The 26,922-nt window shown below is 42.7% G+C and overlaps 1 protein-coding gene and 1 long non-coding RNA gene across 5 annotated transcripts in view; both read right to left on the bottom strand.

The window, feature by feature from the left end:
* NRXN3 (neurexin 3) overlaps nt 1–26,922 on the bottom strand; it is a 1,799,700-nt gene that overhangs the window by 1,043,023 nt on the left and 729,755 nt on the right. The window lies entirely within an intron of this gene.
* Nucleotides 1,132–17,558, bottom strand: LOC145513649 (uncharacterized). Its single transcript, XR_014059618.1, has 2 exons — nt 16,009–17,558; nt 1,132–3,692 (listed from the first exon to the last, which is right to left on the bottom strand). It is a non-coding gene; the product is annotated as an uncharacterized LOC145513649 (long non-coding RNA).

Raw genomic sequence — 26,922 nt, 5'->3', positions numbered from 1 at the left:
CAGTCCAAGGGACTCTCAAGAGTCTTCTCCAACAACACAGTTCAAATGCATCAATTCTTCAGTGCTCAGCCTTCTTTATGGCCCGACTCTCAGATACATGCATGACTACTGGAAAAACCATAGCCTTGACTAGATGGACCTTTGTCGGGAAAGCGATGTCTCTGCTTTTTAACACAGTGACTAGGTTTGTCAGCGCTCCACCTGCCTTTCTGAAATTTCTACCTTATGTTGATACATGGGCATGTTCCTTGTGTCTTCCCCCATGATCTATGACACACGTTACGTTGCAGTCACTCTTTTCATGCACACATGGAATCTTGCTCTTAGTAGATTTTAAGACAGTATCTCTGTTAGAAATAGTGCTTCCCCATTCATATCCATCTGACTGCCCTATCCCAACAATCTACATTATCATTCCTTCTCTCCTCATACTGCCTGAATTATTTTCATGTGTGCCTGGTACCAGTGGTAAAGAATCCACCTGCCAATGAAGGAGACAGAAGAGACTGGGGTTCAATCTCTAGGTCAGGACGATCCCTGGAGGAGGAAATGACAACCCACTCCACTATTCTTGCCTGCAGAATCCCATGGACAGAGCAGCCTGGCAGGCTACGGTCCATGGGGTAGCAAAAGAGTCAGATACAACTGAGCAACTAAATCACCATATACCCCAAGATGTTTTGCACAGAGTAGGTGCTCATTTGTGGGTAAGAACTACACACACAGACTCAGTGTGTTAGTTGTTAATTACACCTTTCAGATATCAGAGAACTTGCATTTCCTTAAAGTAATTACAAGTATGAACAAGTCAGATTTCTAAAAATTCTAATCACTGTAAAGCCTCATTCAAGGCTCTACATCTTCCACTCTTCTAATGGATTATGAACCTTAGCCCTAAAACTGTCTGAATAATTACCATCAGCATTGCTATATGCAGTTTTTTTTTTTTTTTGGCTCATCCTAACTATGTTCATTTTATAATGTGAATGGTAATAAAGAGGAGGAATCTACATATTCAGAAGTCTACAACGTGAGAAAAGGCTTGGCAAAGACAGCAAATATGCTTAACCTATTCCTTTGAAAATAAGCAATTCATGTTACCGTAATTCTATATAGGAGCACAAGTCTTGCCTAAACAATTTAATACCTAATGTATGACATGGACACATATTTTATTCCACAACATATGTAGCCATGGGTCTGAAAAAGAAATATGCATAGCACAAGGAGCGTTGAGTATCACCTTTGGAGATAGTATTATTTATCCATAAGATACTCTGCAGTGTGAAATGACTCCAGACAGCCTGAAGTCTACAGATATACATCAGCCATCTTGTTACTATAGTGAACTTCATCCTGTGGAAAAACTTCAGAGAAGACAGCTTTCAAGATGGTTAAAGAGACACAACAAGGCATACACAGGCATCAGTAATCTTACTTTGCTGTTGGCCATTCAGGATTTATAAAATAATTGATATTTCAAGTTCCCAAGTACTCAAAATATGCATCACAAACTCACTTGAGGTTCAAGAATTTAGATTAATTGATGGAAAGTTATAGTTACTTCAAAAGTGGTTATTAATTTTAGAAGTTACATTTTGGCTATATCCTCTTAATTCTTGAGATTGACATTATTTAAAAAAAAAAAATCCCCTCAGTCTTGTTACCAGCATAAGGAAAAACATGCTGAACCAAAACGGTATGCAATCCAACTTTCCACAAGGGAAAAAAGATTTTGCAACTGTGAAAAACCTAGGGAAGGTGTGAAGTACAACATGGTTGGAGAGTTTATAGAACAGTCCTAAGCTATGGATTAGGGTTGTGCATAGCATAATGAGTGGAGCTATGAAGAGACTTAGGGCTGAAATACTCTGACCCTCTTATTGTACCAAAAAGGAAGTAAGACCCAGGGAGATGGTTAAGAGGCCTATCCAAGGTCACAGAGCTACTTACTATTGAGTCATGACTAGAAATACCATCTCTGGACTTTTCCCTTTCTACAGGAAAATCTGGATCTAGTCCATAGAAAGATTAGAGATAAAATACTGTGACTATAAAGTTCTGAGAGAATCAAATCCTAGGCAGGTTGATAAGAAGTCCGGGGTCCCTGACAAGGAGAAAGGGGTCTGCGGTTCTCAAGGAGGAGATAGGGGTCTAGAATTCTCAAGGAGGAGGAAATGACAAGCTTTTTTTTTTCCTACATTCCTTAGTCTTAGTCACATAAAATGTTTTGTTTTTTTTTTCCTTTAAGCCTAGTTGATGATTACAACAAAACAACTCAGCTTAAACTCTGTACTAAGGATTATATAACAACAATGTATCCTGCCTGAGGACAGTTTCTCCTTCCTGAAAAGAAAGTGAAAGTGAAAGTGAAGTCATTCAGTTGTGTCCAACTCTTTGTGACCCCATGGACCCCACCAGGCTCCTCTGTCCATGGAATTTTCTAAGCAAGAGTACTGGAGTGGGTTGCCATTTCCTTCTCCAGACCTTCTGACTCATCCTGTTGTCTTAAAATATGTATTATGGGAGTGGGTCTAGGAAGATCTTTACAACCTTGAGACATTGCTTTGACTTATTGTAATAACTAATTTAAAAGGATATAGCTCCCTGCTCACACTAGTGAGGGGGCACGCTCTGTCCCCCTCTGATGTCTGTGTCAGACTTTCTCTGTCCCTTTTTCACTTCAACAAAACTCTGCTATGCAAAAGCTCTGGAGTGACCAAGCCTGGTCCCTGGTTCTGAAGCTAGATCTTCTTCAGAAATCAGGAATCCAACATCATTCACCATAAGCTATCAGTTTCATGGCATTTGAATAACAAGATCTCCTTGGAAGGCCTGTAAGAAATATCTGTGTATTCCAGGAAGATATGTAATAGTCAGTGAATCTCCAGTGGAACAATACCCCAAACTTAAATGTAGATTGTTGCTAAATTTGAAAAACAGTTCCTGATATGCTGCATTCAAATGACTTTTGACAGCAACATTAATTGTCCCTGGGATCTTAGAATTTGGTAGAAAACTGGCTTTGTTGTCCTGTGCTAAAACTGTTTCTTTTCATGATTTCACTTTCTAGCAGTAAAGGCTGGTTCACAGACACGTCAGGAAAACACAGGGACGACACACACTAAAGGCTTTGGGATGACTTTTTTTTTAGATTTTTTTTACTCTAAAACTGAAAATTTTCTGATGCTTTCCTATAATTCATACTTTTACTAGAAGAGATTTACAAGTCTTTGAAAGATAACTTTCAACGGGTAGGTTTTTGTCTCCTTTGTTTTACTTAGCTTACCAAAATAATAATATCATACACATCTGTCTCCACAGAACTTTAAATTATCTGGTAGAAAAACATAAAGGTCACTGTAGCCTGAGTAACTATAAACTATGTAAAGACAGGGGCAGGGTGCTGTGCTGTGCTTCGTCCCTCAGTCCTGTCTGACTCTCTGCGACCCCACGGACGGCAGCCCGCCAGGCTCCTCTGTCCATGGGGATTCTCCAGGCAAGAATACTGGAGTGGGTGGCCATTTCCTCCTCCAAGGGATCTTCCCAACCCGGGGATCGAACCCAGGTCTCCCACATTGCAGGCGGATCCTTTACCATCTGAGCCATGTAGGAAGCCCAATGTAAAGATAGGAACTGCAGTTATATACTTTTTTCTATTTTTCATTCTATCAATCCTGCTGCTGCTGCTGCTAAGTCGCTCAGTCGTGTCCGACTCTGTGCGACCCCATAGACGGCAGCCCACCAGGTTCTGCCGTCCCTGGGATTCTCCAGGCAAGAATACTGGAGTGGGTTGCCATTTCCTTCTCCAGCGCATGAAAGGGAAAAGTGAAACTGAAGTCGCTCAGTCATGTCCGACTCTTAGCGACCCCATGGGCTGCAGCCTACCAGGCTCCTCCGTCCATGGGATTTTCCAGGCAAGAGTACTGGAGTGGGGTGCCGTTGCCTTCTCCGCTATCAATCCTAGTGCTCAGTAAAAACCAAGTTTTGAAGGAAAGCAAGAAAATGAACGCTAAATACTTATTGGAAGGACTGATGCTGAAGTTCTGACACTTTGGCCACCTGATGTAAACAGGAACTCATTGGAAAAGATCCTGAAAGTGGGAAAGATTGAAAGCAAAAGGAGATGCAGAGGATGAGATGTTTAGATAGCATCACCGATTCAATGGACGTGAACTTGGGCAAACTCTGGGAGATAGAAAGGGACAGGGAGGCCTGGAGTGCTGCAGTCCATGGGGTCACAAAGAGTCGGACGTGACTGAGTGACTGAACGACAAGAAATTTCAAGCCAGGAAACTTTTAATTTTTGGCTCTGTCACTGATTAGTTGTATAAGTTAAATATTCTGTTCAAGATCTACAAGTCTCAATGACTTCATCTGAAAAGACTATGAAGATTGCATATCTCACAGGACAATTGGGAAGATTAAATGAGTTAATGTATATCATCAAATAAGCAAGCAAAAGACTTCAAGACTATAACATGGTAGGTGCTCAAAAAATGTTAATTTATTCATTGTTGGCATTCCAAACATAACTGTTAGATTGAAATGTGCCCCATTCTGGTAGAGGAAGACAGCAGATGCTTTTGTTGATTGATACGCTGCAGAGAATTCTGTGAAAGGAGGCAACAAGTAAAGTTAGGAGAGGGAGCTGAGGTCACTTTTAGAGACTAACTACAGTAGAAAGTGGCTGCTAGCCGTGGACCACAGCATGATGACTAACTCGCGTGAAGCAAAGCGCATTTGACAAGGATGAAGCATGTGTTGTGGAAACTTGGGACAGGATGAGCGCCACTAAAAATTAGGAAGACCAAATTTGGCTGACGACAGCTGCCAAGGATATCTGACAACTTGGAAACAGCAACATAACATGTAATCAGAGGAAGCTTGACCTTGGCTAAGTGGATTATTCCAACAGGTATAATTAAAGGCCGCCATATGGACTGCAGAGTAGGTAATTACAAATATGACCATAATTTCAGAGGCATCAAAAGGAATCCATTGCCAAGTAAATACCTCTCTCACCCAGGCTGAAATTATACACTTTGATGACATCTCTGCTCTAGTGCCTCAAATATTAATAATGCATGTTCTATTATGGAATAGTTTATCAAATCATTTTCCTAGATCAGACTCTTGCTTTTATGGGGGAGAATGGGGGAATAAAGGAGGACCTTGGGTACTAGGGACAGAAGAGGGGAGAGAAGTCGGGGGGGTGACAAATGAGAGAAATAGATGTGGACCTCAGAGTCTTCGGGCTGGAACTACAAATGGCTTGTTTCATTAGTAGGACTTTCCTTGGGAAGCATAGTCCTGCCAAGTTCGAGAGTCTGTCCTCAAACATGGACCAAGAGTAGCTGTGCTGCTAAGTCACTTCAGTCGTGTCCGACTCTGTGCGACCCATAGACGGTAGCCCACCAGGCTCCTCCGTCCCTGGGATTCTCCAGGCAAGAACACTGGAGTGGGTTGCCATTTGTAAAGTTACACATATTTTACAATATTATATACTTTCAAAATAATGATTGCCACAATTGGCAACCTTTGTTGTTGACAATCGGTCTTGTACCAAACGTGTTACATACTGGCTCACTTATTCTTCACTAGAGCCCTATGAGGGGCTTCCCTATCATAGCTCAGTTGGTAAAGAATCTGCCTGCAATGCAGGAGACCCCGGTTTGATTCCTGGGTCAGAAAGATCCGCTGGAGAAGGAGGAATAGGCTACCCACTCCAGTGTTCTCAGGCTTCCCTGGTGACTCAGCTGGTAAAGAATCCGCCTGCAATGCGGGAGACCTGGGTTCGATCCATGGGTTGGGAAGATCCCATGGAGAAGGAAAAGGCTGCCCACTCCAGTATTCTGGCCTGGAGAATTCCAGGGACCATACAGTCCATGGGGTCGCAAAGAGTCGGACACGACTGAGCGACTTTCACTTTCAGAGTCCTATGAGGTAGATCTGTTATCCTTCCTGTAAGAAACCCTAGGTTATCCATCCTAGGTTAGGATGGATTCGCTAATTTGCCTGTTAAATGATAGAGTCAGGACTCTAGTCAGATATTATGACAAAGGGGAGCAAATGGAGACACACAAGAACTTGAGATCCATCTCTATACAATGTCACCGGCAACAGAATGAGAAGGTAGGTTCTTACCGAGCTGAGAATTTCTCTTCCAGCAGGATGACAGCAACAAAAGTGCTTGCAGACGCCTGACTTACAACCAGAAGTTTCACACCCAGAAGAAACCTACCGATTCGGCTACTTTGGCCCACGCTGTTATAACGGTAAGCTAATTTATAACCATGGTTAATTATAAAACTATCACATGTTAAATAACAATACAATAGCAACAGAGATAAACCATGCTGTACCGGGAAGAAATAGACTAATGCAGTCAACTCCAGGCTTTCACTCCCAGAACACAGGCATGTTAACAATGATGGATGTGTAAGCAAAGAGGGATAAATCTGGAGGCAGAGACTCTTGAACATCAACTAGCAGGAATTGAGATGATCAAGCGCTCTGCTTTGCCAGATACCATTTCACATATTCACTGAAATAGTCCATCATCCGCTCTGTGGCGATGAAGTTGTTTAAGTTCCTGTGCCTGCCCTGCCTTTTTTCAGTTGCACTCAGCTGGAAAAATAATTTAATTTCAAGGTACTAAATAGGAATCTATTCTTCTGTATCTTCCTACAAAATAAAGACAGGCATTATGGTATATTCCTGTATCTATTTTAAAATGCCATCCCCAAACTCCTTTTTCTGAGCACCAAAATTCTTGCTATTTTCCAGCATCAAAAATGACTTTGCTAGGAAACGCTATACACCAAAATGATAAAAATTTAAAATAAAGTTCTTCCTTCACTTTCCTGTCGATACTAATCCCATAGAGGTCTTCTAAGAATCATTCTGAATTTGGATTCTGCTAAGGGTCGCTAAGAGTCGGACACAACTGAGCGACTTCACTTTCACTTTTCCCTTTCATGCACTGGAGAAGGAAATGGCAACCCACTCCAGTATTCTTGCCTGGAGAATCCTAGGGATGGCGGAGCCTGGTGAGCTGCCATCTATGGGGTCGCACAGAGTCGGACACGACTGAAGCGACTTAGCAGCAGCAAGGGTAAGGTTTGTTCTCCATTTTCATTGTTTCCTCCTATTTGAAGAGATGTTACATACAAGCAACATTCCTGGCAGGCCCCCAGAGAAGGAACCGGGGCTTCAGTCTGCCTAATTCTGAAGTGTAATATCAACAAGACTACTTAGCTGTGAGATCTGCACTTCACCCTGTAACACTGTCTTCACGGGTATGGACTCCAGCACTGGTATATAAAGACTGGACGGGCCTGCAAGAGCCAGATGTGTGAATGTCTGCCCAGTTTCAAATTTAGTGACATCATATTGGTAGCTTGAAGCTGACCAAGGTGGGAGAACTTCACCCCAGAAATCTATATATAAACACTAAAAATCAGACCCTCCCCTACAAATGTTAAACATTTACTAGCACACCACTGAAAGAAAACCTGTTTGTTTTTTCTCCTGGTTCCCCAACCAGGGATCAGGGTCTTGTCCTCTGCAGTGGGAGCACAGAGTCTTAAACCACTAGACCACCAGGGAAGTCCTGGAAAACACATTTCCTCACTTAATCTTTACCTATCTAACCCCTGTGTTCATCTCAATTGATAATGAACTGGGGGGGGGGGGAGGTACCACCTGCTGCCCTGCCCCCATCTCCTGCTGCCCTGCCCTCATCTCCAGCTGCCCTGCCCCCATCTCCTGCTGCCCTGCCCCCATCTCCAGCAATTTCCCAAGGACCACCTACTTCCTTTTTGTACTAATCATCAGGAAAACAAAAGTGTTGTGTTTTTTTTTTTTTTTAAGAGTATCTGTCTAGTTCTATATGTATCAGCTCAAAAAGAAACTAAATACAAAACCTTGAAGAATGGCCAAATTGTAAAGCATTAAAACATACAATCACTTAATAATTCTTTTAGAAATTGTTCATGAAACTCTTGTCCTTGAAATACGTAAAACAAGAGAAAAATGCTAGTTTTCTTTACTTTCTCATTCTTGCCTATAACATTTTATGTGACTTTATAACTTTAATGCATAGCCTCGTTTTTTTATAAAAGGTTTATTCACCCCTGAAAAATCTGAAGCTGCAATTTTAGCAGACTCTACGCAGTGGTGATGGTATTTCAGTCACAAGATCTAAATTACAGAGTACCTGCTCTGCCTATAATGCTCAAGACTTTCCTACTCAGCCTCCTACAGGGCTGTAACCCAAAGTTCCCATCACCTTATTCACAAGAAAAAAAAAATAACATTTTAATTAAAATACCTGCATGGAAATACCCACTAGTATTAATAATCATATAATTCTAAGGCACTGTTAAAAGGAAAGCTTGACCGAAATACAGATGATTTTCTTACTTTTTACCATTCTTCTCTTAAGCTTCTATTAAAAGAAGGCATCAAATGTTAACCTGTATGCAAAAGCACTATGGTTAATTTGACCAGCCGGGGCAAATGTGAAGTCACTATTAACTCCATCATACACAGTATCCCAAAGAGAAGACTGAGCAGGTAGACTCAGTGTTTACCCTAGCTCAGCCTCTGAGAAGCCATCTAACCAGGGGAAGTTCCGTAATTGTGCCAGGCTGGTTCTCTCATCTATACCACTATTCTGTGAGGTTTCTGGGCTCCTCCTGCTCCAACGTCCCAGGTGCCTTCTCTCTGCAGGGTCTCAGCGGTGGCCTGCCACCTCTGTCTCAGCTCCAGGCATGTTAACATAACCTGCCACGCGTTGTGTGAGTTAATTAAAGGGAACTGATTGCATTTCGCCTTTTAAACCTTTCGGAACTCCATGTTCTCCCTCCCATCTCCACATGCGGTACGTAAAACAGTGCCAAGCTAGGGTACACGGCATCATTGCGCCTATTCTCCTTAAATCTTCGCTGTCAACATTTCTTCCCCATCCTTCACTTCTCAGATAATTAGAAGGTGGTGAACTCTGCTTCAAGCCTCCAAAGTCTCCGCCCCCTTTCACAGGCGGGATGGGATCTTTGTTCAGTTTCCTTACAGCCACTTTGCAGAGCTGACATACGGGCTCCAGACCCTCTGGCTCTCTCCCTCCCCCCATCCCCCAGCCCCCCATTCCACTTGACGAGCTGGAGAGGAACAGCTTGAGATAGTTGCTTCAATTATAGGCTGCATTAATTAAACTGGTGGTATTTTTTACATAGAACAGAACATCGTGAACCAAATTTAAACACGGTTTTTTAAACACAAAATGTAAACCGGTGTCATTACTATCCACACCTCTGAGTTAGGTTTTCTGTGGGTCCTCGGGGGCTTTCTAGAATCATCAGATCTCTAGGTTGGAGGGTCTCTGAGTGCCCCTTGGTCCAGTTAGCCGTCTGACCCATAAATCTTCACAATGCTTCTGCCAATGGGTCCTAGAGCTTATGCATGTGCCCAACCGGCAGATGGAAACCTACCACCAGAGTGAGAGGGACCACTCTGGGACAGCTCAGACTTTCCTAGTTCTCAACTTCCACGTCTCAGACCTTCCAGTGCTTGTGTATCTCTGAGTCTAAAATATATATTCTATTTCCATCCCAGTTATACAGATGGGAGAAATGGGGACAGACAAGTAACTCACCTAAGGACTCACATAAATGTCGGACTTAGGATCTGAATCTAGACCCATCCCTTAAGTCCTGAGGTTACACTGTCTCTATCTTCATAATGAGTACTGAAAATGTGCCCCTGATTCAATTTATTCAGTTCAGTCGCTCAGTCGTGTCCGACTCCTTGAGACCCCATGGACTGCAGCACACCAGGCCTCCCTGTCCATCACCAACTCCCAGAGTTTACTCAAACTCATGTCCATTGAGTCAGTAATGCCATCCAACCATCTCATCCTCTGTCGTTCCCTTCTCCTCCCGCCTTCAACCTTTCCCAGCATTGGGTCTTTGCCAATGAGTCAGTTCTTTGCATCAGGTGGCCAAAGTATTGCAGTTTCAGCTTCAGCATCAGTCCTTCCAATGAGTATTCAGTTTATTAAACCACTTTAAATATATACATAACTCATTTCTTATTTGCCAAGTTTTCTCTGCATATCATTATTTACTGCTAACTCTCCTCTCTTGCTCTTCACTTTACTGACTTCAAACCCACCCCGGCTCCCTCAGCCTTTGTAAGGAGAATGTCCACCTCCATTCCCCTTGTTTATCCTAATCTTTCCCACCCTTCAAGGCCTGGCTTAATTTCACCACCTGCAAGGACTCCTCCCAGCTACTCAATTCAACAATTCTTCTGCCAAAAGAAACAAATGGCTTACTCACTCTTGCTAAGTAATTATCCTTAATATCTGTGTTCTCAGTTTGTAATCTCACATACAACATAAGCAATAGTTTAGTTTTCATTTAGTGCCCACTGGCCCCATAGTAGGAGTTTGATAACATGTTGAACCATGTCAGAATATGACCCCTAATATCTTATGGACTCTTTTTTTTTTAATGCTTTGTGGTGATAGATTCATCGATAACTTCATTTCTACCCTGACGTAAATAAATTATTCTGAAACTCACTCAACTAATGTTGACATCTTCATCTTCCAGCAGGGCCTGGAAGGTATCTCAGTGGCTTAGCAAATGCATTTCTGCATGCTGACCACCAGAGGGCGCACTTTCCTTTCTTTTCAAGGCTCTCCAGCCCCTGACTCAGAGCCTTTGGAAATCTGAAAATCTACTTTGCAAAAACGCCTTGGTGACTCTCCGTCACCCAACCATCCATGCCACAATACAAGGAACCCAACATTATTCTAGTCTCTGGAAAGGAGAGGATCCTTGAACACCATCCCACTCAATAGATGGGAATCTGGGGACGAGAAAGAATGGGAAGAGGGGGGACAGGACACCAGTAATGCACCCCAAAGCCCACCCTCCACGTTGAGCGTGACACCTTCATACGGCATCAGGGCTGAGCACGGCCAAGCCTGTAGATGCCTCTCCTCAATTTCTAGGCAGATCAGTTTCTTAGCCAGAAAGGCTGGGGGAGGAATTCTATTAATATCCATTATTCACTGCAATGCCCCAAATATCTTGAGAACCAGATTTCCTTTCCCACGTGAAGACAGCCTACCATGGTTCTTTTCTAAATCCTCTGACAGTTTTACAAGTGGGGTGGCGAGTGGCCTTTCTTTCTTTGAAAAAGTGTGTATAAGTGTACCTATTCATAGAACTCCTCCAGAGCTGACACCTGGTTCTCCAAAAACGGAGCTTCACTCTAACCATATTCTACTGACATTTATAGACTATGATTATTTTTGATAGTGGGGAACAAAGCGGGGAGGGTAATCAGAATTGTAAAGCACACGCTTTCATCCAACATTGCCCCACGGCAAAGTGAATTGTTATTTTCGGGCTAGATGCGCAGTACCCAAATGTAGACTATTTCTCCTCTTTTCCTGGGAAGAGATGGCTTTGCTTTTCCCTGGTGGACGCGTCACACCTGCTCCTCCAAGCTCTTCACTAGACACCCCGTTTCTCCCAGGCCCGCTGAGCTCAGGTCCCACAGCCACGCAAAGCTAATGGTTCTCTGGGAAATGACGAAGTGCTTTTTGAACAGTACACAGGCCTGCTCTCAAGTGCTGGGGAAAGGTCATCAAACTCTGGGCAAGATGCAATTCAAGTCAAGCCTGACATGTGGAAAGTGAATGACTTTATTATGCTTCATGGTTTATAATTCAGTCATAAGCCATGGCAGGTTGGGCACATCTTTTTCAGACAGTTAAGAATTAGGAGGACTCGAGGCTGTCAGCTTTACCAGATGGTCATTAACTGGAAATGTGTTGTTTAAGCAAGATACACTCAAGGCGGGCGGGAAAGGCTCAGAGTTTCATTTGCCAGCAACCTCTTCATACCTACCTCTCAGGCAGAGGTGAGAGCTGCAGAGAAGGAAGGTGCGCTGCGAAAAAAGCTCGTCTTACCTCTTTTCCAGTTGCCCTCAGCAAGGATGGGGCGACAACCTGTACGCTGTGTGGATTCAACTCACAGCATCAGAAATAAAGTAACTGCGTCAACAGCACATAAATCTGTTTCCACATGCAACAGTCTTCACAACATGCTATGACCTTGAGACCAAAATGGTGAGAAGAAACTGGGCATAGATTCCACTGGGGCAAAGTTGAAAGGGTGGGGACTAAGGAAGGACAAAAGACCAGTGGCAAGATGGTGAAGCTGGGGGGGGGGTGGGGGCTGGGGGGTGGGAGGGTGGTGAGCAGGAAGGCAGACTGCAGAGGTCTAAGGATAGCAAAGGAGTTTCTGAAAATTAACTGATGTCATTTTCTCTCCTTCCACTGACCTTAAGTGGTTTCATTGTAACAGTTTCAAGGAATTCTGTCCAGCACCTGAGATTCCCTCAAAACTGTTGAGAATCTTAACACCTGTGCTTAGTAACACATCAGGGAACCCAGGGTAGGAGACGGGTGAGACAAATGAACTCATGGAAGGATTGCATCTTATAACCACCTGTTTATGAGCAAAACTCAGTCATAAAAGCCGCTGTAAGCAGAAAACACAGAAGCATTATTTTGTCCTCTTGACATCCATAATAGCCTTTAAACCCCATCACAGCAGCAAAGATTGTAAAGAACTGATGGTAACTGTCATAATTAACCACATGCACTTCTCCACTACATGGTACAGCTTTGCAACTGGCAGACCCCATCAGGTATAAAAGAAAACAGAGCTTCTGAAATCTCAGGAGATGGAGGAAACGACCCTTACCCGATCCCTCTCATTCTCAATTACTGTGGGTAGAGGCAAGATAATCCTTCAGCCATTTCAGATGTGAAAAACACTCATCGAGAGAACACAACTGGTGTCTCAAGTGATACCAGCTTTATTTTTTTGCCATTCTAGATGTGATTTGGAATGGGGGTTGTAAAAACGTGGCAACAACAAGCAGATAAGATGTTTATGAGCACTGAAGCAGATGTTCTCGGAATCATTTCTTGGAAGATATGAAACGGTTGTATGAAGAAAAGCAGTCATGTCTTAAAGAAATAAACTTACCTGGAAACTCTGAAGATCTCCAAAGAGTCAGTTGAGTAAAAGCAAGAATCTCAGTTACTTACACACATGCACGAACACACATTCTCATACTCTCCTGGAAAATCTAGGCTTAGTATCTTCACTGCTTTTCTTTTATTTTTTTCTAACAACCCAAAGTAATCCAGAAAACAAAGAGATGGAATAACCTTTTTTCCCTTTAGATTGGAAGAAGGAGGTAGACAGAATAATGAAAGAATTTAGCTACAGAGTGTGAGGTTTCAACTCAGGAGCTAAACTCAGAAGATTCAGAGAGTGAGGTTTCAACTTAGGAGCTCAACTCGGAAGATTCAGAGTGTGAGGTTTCAACTCAGGAGCTAAACTCACAAGATTCAGAGTGTGAGGTTTCAACTCAGGAGCTAAACTCAGAAGATTCAGAGCGTGAGGTTTCAACTCAGGAGCTCAACTCAGAAGATTCAGAGCGTGAGGTTTCAACTCAGGAGCTCAACTCAGAAGATTCAGAGAGTGAGGTTTTAACTCAGGAGCTAAACTCAGAAGATTCAGAGTGTGAGGTTTCAACTCAGGAACTCAACTCAGAAGATTCAGAGTGTGAGGTTTCAACTTAGGAGCTCAACTCAGAAGATTGTAAGTTCATGGGGTTTTAGAGCTAGAAAGCATCTGGCTCATTATTTTGCCTCCTGCCTATTCCAATGGCCACACACACACGTCAACTTTACTATAGTTCACTAAATGGGATATTATGCATATTCAAAGTCAACATTCTTTCCATAGGCAAGAAGGAGGCGCAGTAGCCAGGAGGGGCAAGGTATGTGAGCAGGGTAAAGAGAGAATGAGACCAGAAGATACTGAAAAAGTGTAATGGCAGGAATTAAAGTTACTAGAAATAAGAATTTACAGAGGAACACATTAAGAGGACAAATTCTGAAGCATGCTTTGATTTCAATTATGCTATTCCTATCTATGAAAGCTGGCACAATTTCGTCAGTTGCCTCCCAATTCAGAGAGACAGAGCTATTTCAAATCACAAACAACTCAATAAAATCAACATCAGATATTACTACAAAACTCAGATATTATATTTTAGTCATTTTTTGATGAGCGTTTTTACTTCTAGAAGTAGGAATTATAGCTTGAGAAAGAGCCTAGAATATGAATCGATAAGCACATATCTCAAATATGAATTCTGTAAAATGTGGATGACAAATTCTGTACTGCCCTTATGCTCAGCCAAAGAAGATTGTTTGAAAAGATTTTTTTTTTAATTTTTTTCAGACCTGTGATGCCGAGACATCACTGGCTTGTTACTCCAACTATCACTCATTATTATTTAAAGAGTTTGACATCACATCGTAACACATTACAAAACATGCTAGTGGATAGGAAGCCACAGAAAACAAAGAAATTATTATTAAATGAGGCATGGCCAACATATAATGGTTATCTGAATATAAAACCCTTTTGTGGGTGCTTTATGCATAACTGTGAGCTAAATATAAAAACCATTTTTTTGGTTGCTCAATAACATTTTCTCAACCAAATCATAAAACTTTGACAAATCCTTAACCAAATATAGGTCAATCTTACCTTTTTCTTTAAAGTAAAACAGTTTAGAATCTGTTCTACTCTCTAAAGCGTCTGGGACTAAGGCAACAAATTGTACAGAGAGAACTGAGTTAGAAACATCATCTACACCCTATCTCTTTTATTTCTCATTAAAACTCTGTAAACTGGGCATTGATAGTCTCATTATACAGATGTGAAACCAGAATTTCCGACGGATGTGATAACTTGCCTAAGTGTAGATAATCAAAGCACAAGTTTTTGAACCTAGGTATGGGGGATTGAATGACAGACAGCCCCTCCAAAAGGACATGCCCATGTTCTAATCCCTACAGCCTGTGATGATTACCTTATATGGCAAAAGAGTGAATACTGCATATGGCAAAAGATGTGACTGAGTGGAGGAGCTTATCCTGGATTGGTCAGGTAGGCTCAAAATGTAATCACAAGTATCATCATAACTAAGATGCAAAGAGGAGCAGAAAAGGCCATGCAAAGATGCAGGCAGAGAGTACAGTGATGCAGCCACAAACCCAGGGATGCTGACAGTCGACAGCTGCAGATGCTGGAAGAGACAAGAATGGGGACCCACCTAGAGCCTCTATAGGGACCATGACCTCCAGGAAGCACCTTGACTTCAGACTCCTGGCCCCTAGAACTGTGAACAATATATATATATATATGTGTGTGTGTATATATATATATATATACACACACACACACACACACACACAGACACATATGTATGTATACATATACATATACGTATGTATGTACATATATATATGTATATATATATGTGTGTGTGTGTGTGTATATACATGTGTATATATAGTTGTAAGCCAACCAGTTGGTGGCAAAGGTGCATGACAGCCATAGGAAACAGATGTATGAGGTCTTCTGGTATCCTTTCTGCAGCCCCACTCAAGTTCCCTGACGTGAGACTGCCAGAATGAAGAACTGAGAACACAGTACTCTAGGCTCTCCCTAGGTCAGCACCAGACTAGGGATCAGCCACAACAGATTTGAAACTGAGGTTCTTTAGACTATATATGATCTTCATATTTGAGTCAAACTGCCTCAATTACTCAGAGAAGGCAATGGCACCCCACTCCAGTACTCTTGCCTGGAAAATCCCATGAACGGAGGGGCCTGGTAGGCTACAGTCCATGGGGTCGCTAAGAGTCAGACATGACAGCGACTTCACTTTCACTTTTCCCTTTCATGCACTGGAGAAGGAAATGGCAACCCACTCCAGTGTTCTTGCCTGGAGAATCCCAGGGACGGCGAAGCCTGGTGGGCTGCCGTCTATGGGGTCGCACAGAGTCGGACACGACTGAAGCGACTTAGCAGCAGCAGCAGCCGCAATTGGTACAAAGAAAACACAAGAGCACAAGTTCATGATTTCATGGGTGTGTCTCTCCCGAGGTGAATGGGATTGCTGAAGAAGAGGCAGAAGAAAATGAAATGTCCCCTCACTCGCTGTCCTTGGTGATCACCGTTGATACTGAAGAAGCTCACTCTACCGCTGATCCTTTTACATGCTTAGTATGAAATGTGTAGAAATGAGGATAGATTTGGTCTAAAAGATTTTAACATTCTGTCTAGCTCTAAGAGTCTCTATAATTATCTGTTTCTCAACAAATATTTGATGAATGAATAAAGGAATCAATCAATGAATGAATATGTTGCTATGCATGGAGCCAAAATAATCAAGACCCATTGTGTCTCAATAACAAATATTTAAGCCAAAGAGAATGAATGTCTCACAAAAATATCACTCTCTGGGGAAATAACCTGAACAGATGATAAATGATTAGATTAAAGGGAATAAATAACTCTATGACAATAATAGAACATAACTCCCTGGAATAAATTCTTATAGAGAGAACAGGAAATTTTAGGTATAAAGCAGTATAAGAAAGAACTTGAAAAGTGAAATCTGAAGGAAAATTTTGACTCCCAAGACAAAGATTAAAGACATCATTATTGCACTTTCTCTGTGTCAGGCAGTATTCTAAGTACTTTGCAGCATGAAATTAATACTCACGGCCAGTCTGAGAGGTAGGGCACACTGATATACCCATTTTATAGGTGAGAAAACAGTTTACAAAATTTATTAAAATCACACAGGCAGTAAACCATGGAGTAACTAAAAGGCAGAGTGGCTATCTGTCAAAACATTGGTGAAAGAGATAGGTCAGAGTAGTTGAAGAAGAACCTAAACTCTTAACATGAAATCCATCAATTCATTAATTAATTCTTTCATTTTTTAAGATATATGTGACAGGCATTTTGCTAGATAATGGAAATACAATGGAAAAGAAAATAATCAACTAACGAAATGTTCTAAAACAAAACGGAGAGATAATTCACAAATAGGAGAAAACTAAAACAGAATTACAGAAAAGTGATTTTGGGGAACATGCTTATAAAGCGAATTTGAAAAAAGTGACTAAATAGTCTAAGAATTTTTCAATGACAAGGCTTCCCTAACACTGTCTTAATGAGTATGATCACAGGATGTTCGAAGCCTTAATAATCCTAAGAGCTAGAAAAATGTGAAAGTGCCTGTGAAGGCAATTCTCAAGGAGCTTGAAACTCATGGAAAGGAAAAATGATCTTGCCAACCATAAAAACAGAAAACTAAGCAGAAAATAGCTGAGAATACTTCACAAAAAGAAAAATAATCCATTTGGTCCTAAAGACCAACAAAGCCAGAGCAAAGCAGAGACACATTTAAGCGATTCTAAGTGACCAGGTCAGAAATCACTGGACGCTGTTCTTTCAAGCACTATGCAACGTAAGTCAATAGACTTCAATTACCTGATAGGAATCTTGGGGAAGTGCTCAGACTCTTAAATTAGGAGGAAGTGGGTTTGAGTCAGCTCTGCTAAAGACTAGTTGTGTAACCTTAGGCAAGTTACTTAAAGACTCCCAGTTTTAATTTTATCATGTGGAAAGCAGAGATAATAACAAAACCCACCTCAGAGGTTGGTAAAGAATTAAATGCAATAATCTATGTGAATTGTTTAGCAAAGATGTTGGTCATAGTAAGTGTTCCATTATGGATAAGTAGTAGTGTCATTATCATTTCATTGGTTGACTGATCAATTACTGTGCCTAGAATAATTATTGGATTTGACCAGAAGCTTCTCATTCCTTCATCAACATGCTGGTTTTCCTCCTAAAGGAAGACTGCAGTTTCTTGCTGCCATGGAGTTACTCATCACCACATGCTTGCCTGAGCTAATGGAATGTGTGTGGAAATAAGGTCTCACTTCTGGGCAGAAACATTTCAAGGCCAGCCACAATATCCCTTATTTCCTTCTTTGTTCAGGGGGACCAGCAACGTTGCCGATGGTGAAGGACCATGAGCCGAGTCCCCTGAATGGTGATGAGACGAGGCAGCCCCCCCTGGTATTCGGTGATGGATGTGAAGTGTGCAGTGAGAAGTAAGCTCCGCACAGTACGCCACAAGGTATGGAGTTTGTTTCCACAGCACAAACTACCTTATCCTAACAGAATAGCAACCCAGAATTGTGTGATTACAATTTATATTACAATTAAATTTATATTACAATTTTTAAGTAATATAAATGAAGTCCATCTATATACTGATCCAATATTTCACAATCTCTTGGTTTGGATCCTGGTACCTTCATGGCTCTTTTCAAATGTTTATAAATCAAGGCTGTCTCACCGATTGAGATTTTTCTCAGGACAGAGGTTATGACTTTGTAATTCTCTTTACAGCAGCAATACTATACAGCATCTGCCACTTAATAAATGCCTCTTTGACAATGGCAATGACAGGGATGCTCATAAAGCTGTCTTCATGATACTCCCTTAACGTCTGTCTCCACTGACTTTTTCCCTACTCAATGACTCGCTTAGATGAAAGCTATGTATTTTTAAAACATGTGTTGCTGATGAAGGGATGCAGGTAGGCACATTGCCCTCTGTTTTCAACCTATTCTAAGAGAAAGACACATCTGTAAAGCTGATGTTCCCAAGCCTTGCATTAATGTTCCAGAAAAAGAAACAAAAACTCAAATGTGTTCATGTTCTATAAAGGAAGCATAAAAACAATTAGCCTTTATACAAGTTTTCCTTATGGGACCACTGACGCATAAGAACACTTAAAGACTATCTGCACATCTCAGAGGAGCAGGAGCAGGCTGAGGAGCATCTATGCATGTGGATGTACAGGTCCCTCTTTATTCTTGCAGAACCCTCCAATGTCATAAGACATGCTATATGTCTTGCTTCATCTTGGCAAACCAGTGGCCAGAAAGACAAGAGTGGTCAGCCTGCCTTGGGCAGGCTCAGGGCTGAGCGGAGGCAGGCAGGGCAGGCAGTGAGGATCAGGGTGGGTGAGACAAGGGCCCAGCCCATGGAGAAGATCACCTGCATCCCTTTGGTTATTCCAAGAACCGTCTGCAGAGTCGACCCTGAGTAGGTGTACAGCCCGTGGGGGATCCGCACTCACCACGTGTCAGCACCTCCCTCCCTCCAGATGAGGCTCTGGATCAGTGAGAGAGGCTCAGGTGATTGGTGCAGACAGATGAGAAGCAGAAAAGGTGAGGCCTTGGCTTCATCAAGGTGCAACAACAGAAACTCAGTTGCAAAATGCTCACCACGACTAACCAGGGCCCACATGCCCTGACCTCCTCTCCTCTCCAGCCTCATCTGCTGCCGCTTGACCTACGCCTCACTTGGCCTTTGCCACATTCTACATTAAGGTGCCCGTCTGCCCCCTCACTCAACTAACACTCATCGTTCTAACATCTGCTCAAATGTCACCCGCCCAGGAAACCCTTTTTGACACAGCACAGGTCTTCCGGCCATACCCCTTTGCACACTGCAGTTCCCCTTCACGGTACTTAGGAAGTGAAGTTCTTCACTTTGCACTCGGATGTGTATCTGATTAGTGTGTGTCTCTTCACTAACTAGTAAGCGCCATGAAGGAAGAGCCATGTCTGCTCGCTACTGAATCTCTAGCACCCACTCTTCTCGCAGATACACATGGTGGTCGTCAAACAGCCATCAGATGAACGGAGCTAGTGGAGGGTATGGATCACGGCACACCCATGAGCTCCCATCATTTGGGGTAAAGCCACCCCCTCCTTCCTACCAGCATCTGCTTCTCTGAGGTCTTTTCCAGCATGGATCTGGCAGCCTGTCCTTGGACAACACTTGGCCAGAATCTTCACTTAACAGCACATCCAATGGAAGCACTCACTTAAAAGAAGCTGTCCCCTGAACTGGAATCTGGCTATGAGGGTCCCAAAAGGAGGGGTGTATTTAAACCTTAACCCTCCAGCTGAGAAAAAGTTTTCCTTTACTTGCTTCCTAGAAAAACTGTTAGAATTTGGTGACAGTGTGATCCTAACATACACTGACTGTCCACCTGGAGGTGCTGATAAAAAATAACATTTCTGGATTCTGAGAATTGTTTTTTCTCCCCTCAAAATGCTCCAGGTATTTTTCATGATGATTCAGATCTGGGAACATCTGGGTTGGGGAATGTTTCCAAGAAACACAGCTCCTCTATTCCAAGTGTTAGGCTAAAGATTTGGGAACTATGAGCACTCTTTCTAGAAAGAGAAGAGCAAGGTACAGGCCAATTCAATTTCTAGAAGTAACAAGCTCTGTGGTTCCCAGGACTACACATGCAAGAAGCACCACCGCAGGGCTGTGCTGAGAAAGTGGAGAGTGTGGACCTCCTTGTAACTCTGGAGACCCTTAGCTCCAGAGAACCAGGTCTTACTGAACTAAGCTATGATTGCACAGGAGAGGCTGGACAGAAACACATAAAAGGAGTAGACATTCTTCTTTCTGCTGTAGAAGATTCTTGAGAGCAAGGAGATCAAACCAGTTAATTCTAAAGGAAATCAATCCTGAATATTCTTTAGAAAGACTAATGCTGAAGCTCCAATACTTTGGCCACCTGATGCAAAGAGCCGACTCATTGGAAAAGACCCTGATGCTGGTAAAGATTGAAGGCAAAAGGAGAAGGGGGTGACAGAGGATGAGATGGTTGGATGGCATCACCAACTCAATGAACAAGAATTCCAGCAAACTCTGAGAAATGGTGGAGGAAAGGGGAGCCTGGCATGCTGCACTTTATGGTCACAAAGAGCTGTATGTGACTTAGGGAGTGAACAACATCATCCTGCAGGGACCAGCAAATGCCTTGCGATCCCCAGAGGAAGGGGCCACACCTGGAAACAGGAAGGGTTTCTGCAGCAGGGAAGAGGTCCTCCCCCGCAGCGACTCCTCCATCCTGTTCACGCTGGCAAGTACAGCCCATGTACATCAAGACTGAAATTGAAATCTTCAAACAGAGCTATTTAGTTACCGAAACTTCTAAGGAGGAACAAAAAACCAACCACCACACCCTCAAAAATGAACAGAAATGTGAACTAAAGAGCTACTTAGCACTACATGAACTGGAGCCACAAGTTTAAGAATGTGAGTCTTGGAAGGAGGCAGAACCTAGATTTAAGTTCATTTTCTGCCATTTACTAAGTGTGTGTTGTTGGCCAAGTCAATCTCTACGTGTCTCAAATTCCTCATCTGTAAAATGGAAAGAATGGAAGTGGCCTCTCACTGTTATTTTAAGTAAAATAATGGATGCAACAGCACTGGCCAAAGTCCTAGTTGATAGCAAGCACTATATAAACAATAGTTACACAGAAAATATTAATATTATACTTTAACAGATATTTAATAAATAATTTAATATGTATGAAATCAATTTCATATTACAAATATAGTTTTCAGGAATATAAATACACCCAACATTCTCCTAGACAATAAAGAGGTCTATAAGAATTCCTGTTACAAGAATGAAGCAATATTTTTAAATAAGGCAGTCAGACTATAAAAATTCTTTAAATTGATCTTATAATGATCTACAAGCATTGCATGGTTTAAGATAGACTATACGAAGAACATCTAATATAGAGAGATCCTTTAATGACTTTTTTAATGGAATAAAATTTGCTAGAGGAATAGAGATTTAAAGACTTCATTCTTGGTTATAAAACCTCTATTCTAATCCTAGATAATAAAGGTTTATGGGGAAAAAAGAAAGGAGCTGTGCATGTCCTATTTTATTCTCCTTGGTAATCACTATGTATCTGATACCAAATATCAAATGTCTAATCTATATCACTAATTCTTGTCAAGACCTGACATTATTCTATATCTAGTACAGCTCAACAAAAACTCCACTGAGGCTTCCCTGAACTTCTAATAAAGATATTCTGCCTTAAATTCCACGAAATCTACTTGAAAATGCTGCCTAAACTGAGTCTAAAGTTTGAAAAAAATAAGATTTTACATCTATGCCAATATCTGTTTTCTGGAATAGCATCCTGGGACATAACAGCATGCCTAAGTGGGTCTTCACTAAAGATATAAACTCAGATAATGAATGGATTTCAATCCGAGATTAAGTGACGCATGAATTAGTGGAAGAGAAAAGCTAAAGCGTGAGACCAGAGAAACTGACTGGATGACTTCCCTCTCCAGCTCTAGAGATATCAGGACAGGAGCCAGGGGCCAAAATTCACCAGTAGGAACTTATCAAAGGACGCTCACTCTTTCTAAGGGAATCAGAGAAGGGTACCACCATATGAGAATATTCCCTGGTCGACTTAACAAGAAAAGAATCTCAAGGAGGAAAAAAAAAATCACCAAAATAAACAAATAAAGGCCTGGGCAAAGCATTTTCAGATTTCCTTCCATCAATGAGCTTGACAACTTCCAGGAGCCTCAAAAGGCCCAAGTTACTCACAGTTGTAGCTCACATTAAATCCCCAAATCAATACAAATTTTAAAACCAACAAAGAGGGCTTTCGACACGAGGTTCCTTTTCATTTTAATCAGAACTTGGCTGCTGTTCCTAACCCCAAATTTGCTTCTGGATTGAAATAAAGGGAGACCTTAGAAATAAGGATAGAAAGGCTATGATTCTGAACAAACCGTTGTCAATCAGGCACCCTAAGTGGGAGTCCACGGGGTGCATTCACAGTTTCCCTTTGCACTCAAGGCACAGCCTCTCACACCTCATCTCCAACCAACCCCAAGCAAAGTTCCTTAGGTGCAGATGGGGGTGGAGAGTAGGTAGTGATATAGGTTAAGTGAACTTGAACTTCACAGAATCCCAACAAACTGAGGGGGAGGGAGCAGGTCTCCTGGTCACTCTAAGGTTCAATACAACTTTCAGCTGCACAAAGGAAGCCAAGGTGGCTCTGACCTGGGTTGCAAGGAGGACTTCAGCCCCAAACCTCCTCCATCATAATCTACATTCTCCCAGTTTGTTTTTTTAAATATTTATTTGGCTATTACAAGTCTTAGGGCATGTGGGATCTTCAGCTACAGCATGAGAGATTTTGGTGCAGTGCACTGGGAGCATGGAGTCTTAGCCAGGGAAGTCCCTCTATCTCCTTTCTGCCAATGCTGAACACCTTTCCACTAGTGGAAATCGTCCCATTCATAACTTAACATGGATTATACATAAAAAGGCAGTGATTTTTGTAACAAATTAAAGCAAAATACATGTTATGAGATAAACTAATACTGGAGCCCTTTAAACTATCACGGAAAACACAGATGATCTTAATTTATTTTCCCCTCAAGGTTCTCTCTTCTCAGGGGCTCCAAATTATAACCTTCACCTGTGAAAAACGTTCTATGGAAATTCAGACTAGAATTCCAGTGGGGGTCACCAGGCAATCTACATCAGAATTACTGAGCATGCTGATTAAAATGCAGATTCTCAGTCCCGGCTTCACCTAGTGAGTCAGATGTTCAGAGCCTGAAGCAGAGGAGACACACATTTTAACCAGACTCTCACTTAGGCAAGAAAATTGCTCTTCATATCTTATACCTCGCTGAATAGCCTACCAAAAAGTGGGCAAAAGCCTTTTTGAATAACAATATTTATCTTCAGGGCAGCAGCAGAAGCTGGAATTTGTAAGCAGCAAGCTGTTTTCTGCCCCCATCCCCACCACATCATGACAAATAGAATAAATAACATACTCTTTCCTTTTTTCCTTTTATTTTATGTCTTGCCTGCTTCCTGAGACTCTGTGGTCTGGAAAATTTAAACATCTTCACTTCTTCCAGTGCATACAATTTCTAATACTTACAGATTTTGGATGAAGTAAACAAATTTTACAAAAGATCTTTAAAGCTGGTTTAGGGCGTGGTATGTGTCAGAGCAAGACCGCAAGTATGGCAAATTATAGGGTTACTGGCACAGTTCTCAGGGGAGAACTTGGACTCAAACACTAGAATTCGAAGTATAGTGGCTGGAGGAAGACGGATACAAAATTCTGAGAGCCCATGCAAGGTCATTTCATTCTGAGAAGGGGTCATATTGCCAGATCTGATCAAGGTGAGACACACTAGCATTTTCTACATGCCACAGGCTTGGCATATTCAAGGGGCATGGCCCTTTATAAAAGCCGCCCCTATTTTTACTACATTGTTAGAGCCCATAGCTGTGCCCAGGTGCCTTCGTGTAAACGACGATTCTGGATAAGACTCAAGTGTTAAAAGGTTGAGAGCTTGGTGTAGCTGAATCTCCCAAGAGAAAATGCAATAGAGAACAAAGTCTATGTATACAGTAAACTATAGCAAGAACAATGAAATAACAGGTACACAGTGGGTACATAACTGCTTTTCATAACTCATTTCTCTGTCTCATTAAAAAAGATTGAGGGGTGGATGCCAAGTGCCCAGATCATAGTTTAAAAAGAACACAGATGCCTCACACCTGGGGCATTCTCACAGGCTATACCAAACCCCATCTCCCTGTGGGGGAGCCTGTCCTTCACCCTCAACCTATTACTTCCTCCTTCCCCAAAGGTGTGGAGAGCCCACTGCTGCCACCGACAGCTCCCACCATCTGCAGGAACAGCTGGTGGGATACTTTTCAGCAGGGAAGCTCAGCAAAGAGCGTAAATCCTATACGGGCGGGTGGCTGTGAGCGGAGCCATCATCAGCTTGGCTGAGCTATTCCTGGAACCATCTTAACTGATCGTCCTCTATTCTACTCCACTCCTGCTTTGCTTTTCCAGCCCTCCTCTCTCTCTCTCTCTTTTTCCCAGTCGGAGACGCCCAGGACTTCCTGATCAAGAATATGATACAGAGCAGACAAGCTGAAGGGAACTGGCAAAAAACTGACAGGAGCATGTAGATTCTGGAGCAATACACAATACAGAGCCTGTGATTAAGGGAGGGGCGTGTGTAGATGGATACCCTGTGTAAGAATTCAGCTTCACAGATGGACTGCAGGTGGCTGGCAGGAGGCGAGTTGGGGAGAGGAGGCTGCAAAACAAGAAATTCTTAAGGAGTATTCTCTCTCTCTCTCTCTCCACCCCACCACCCTCCCCTACCACAGGCTGCAAGGGGTTCTTGATTTAGCAGGGCAGGGTAAAGAGTTTAATGAGCAACTTGCCCCCTTGACGGTTCAAAGCTTGCTGTTTTCTATACTTAGTATGTGCTGCTGAACATAAGAGTGGCTAGACAGTTGCAAGCAAAGAAGAAGAGAAAATTCAGCAACAACGGAGCTTCAGCAGATCGCAACCCTTGCACCCGAGGACTCAGAGGCGAAGCTCTGCTCCTCTTAGTGGAATGAGCAGACAGGAGCCTCCTATCCATGACCTGGTCACAGGGGCTGAAGATCAACATGGCAAGGGACACACAGACCTGGCACTGAAGGGCAAGCTGACCCCCAGATTAGCGGGAGCTGACACTAACAGCCCTGTTAAATTTTCCTGAAATAACAGAAGCTTTGGATTTTGTGTTTACATTCTGGTTTTCCCCTTTATCGTTGCCTACATTCTTTCTTTTCAGTCTCTTAATACCAAGTGAAAGTGAATGTCGCTCAGTCCTGTCCAACTCTTTGTGACCCAGCATCTGTACAGTACATGGAATTCTCCAGGCCAGAATACTGGAGTGGGTAGCCTTTCCCTTCACCAGGGGATCTTCCCAACCATCGAACCCAGGTCTCCTGGACTGCAGGCAGATTCTTTACTAGCTGAGCCACAAAGGAAGCCCAAGAACACTGGAGTGGGTAGCCTGTCCCTTCTCCCACGGATCTTCCAGACACAGGAATTGAACTGGGGTCTCCTGCATGGCAGGCGGATTCTTTACCGAGCTTTCAGGGAAAGAGCAAGTAAAACAGTACAGCATGCCAGGAAGAGGGTTGAAGGCAGGGGCACCTGGGTTTGAGGTCCAGGTGAGCAATTTAACCCCTCCCTCTCTCCTCTGTGCCTACATCCCCTGGAACAAACCTCTTCAGGGAACACTGAAATACGTACATGGAATCAAATCACTCATATCCTTAAACATCCCCAAAGCTTCCTGTGCCTCTTAGAATAAGATCCAAACTCCTTCCTTTGACCTGCAAGACCTCTGCCTGGCTCAGGTCTCTCACCACCTGCCCTCACTTGTTCACGTTTCAGCCTCACACACTTTCTTTCTATCCTGCGAACACACCTACTGAGTTCCCACATTCACAAGACTCCCTGCCTGGACCCTTCTCCCTAGATGCCCACAAGGCAGTCTCCTGCTCTGCTTTCAGGCCTCAGGTCAGTGGGCTCTGCTGGGGAGGCCTTCTTGACCACTCTCCTCTCCCAACTCATGGGGAAAACTGATGCCTAGTCCTACTTTCTTCAACATATCTCCCGCAGGAAAGTCATACTGCTTACTTGGGCTTCCCTGGTGGCTCAGCTGGTAAAGAATCTGCCTGCAATGCAGGAGACCCCAGTTCGATTCCTGGGTTGGGAAGATCCCCTGGAGAAGGGATAACTACCTACTCCAGTATTCTTGGGCTTCCCTGGTGGCTCAGCTGGTTAAGAATTGCCTGCAATGCGGGAGACCTGGGTTCGATCCCTGAGTTGAGAAGATCCCCTGGAGAAGGGAAAGACCACCTACTCCAGTATTCTGGCCTGGAGAATTCCATGGACTGTATAGTCCATGAGGTCGCAAAGTCGGACACGACTGAGTGACTTTCACTTCACTTCACTTGTTGATGTACTAATTCCTTGCTTCCCTTCTCTAAAACATAAGCTGTCCAATTCAGAGCTACATTATCAGCACTTAGAAATATAGGTACTCAATAAACATTGGATGAATATTACTTAATATATGTGTCCCCTCACCTCAAAGAGGAATAATACCACCTCTTTGGCAGCGTTAAGAGGAGAAAATGAACATAAAGTATTGGCTGCAGTGTCTAAAACACAGTAAGCCTTTAATGTTTGGA

This window comes from Giraffa tippelskirchi, chromosome 7, assembly GCF_054371585.1.
Source record: "Giraffa tippelskirchi isolate mGirTip1 chromosome 7, T2T-mGirTip1v1.2.pri, whole genome shotgun sequence".
Classification (NCBI taxonomy): Eukaryota; Metazoa; Chordata; class Mammalia; order Artiodactyla; family Giraffidae; genus Giraffa; species Giraffa tippelskirchi.
This window is presented reverse-complemented; position numbering and strand designations above follow the sequence as displayed.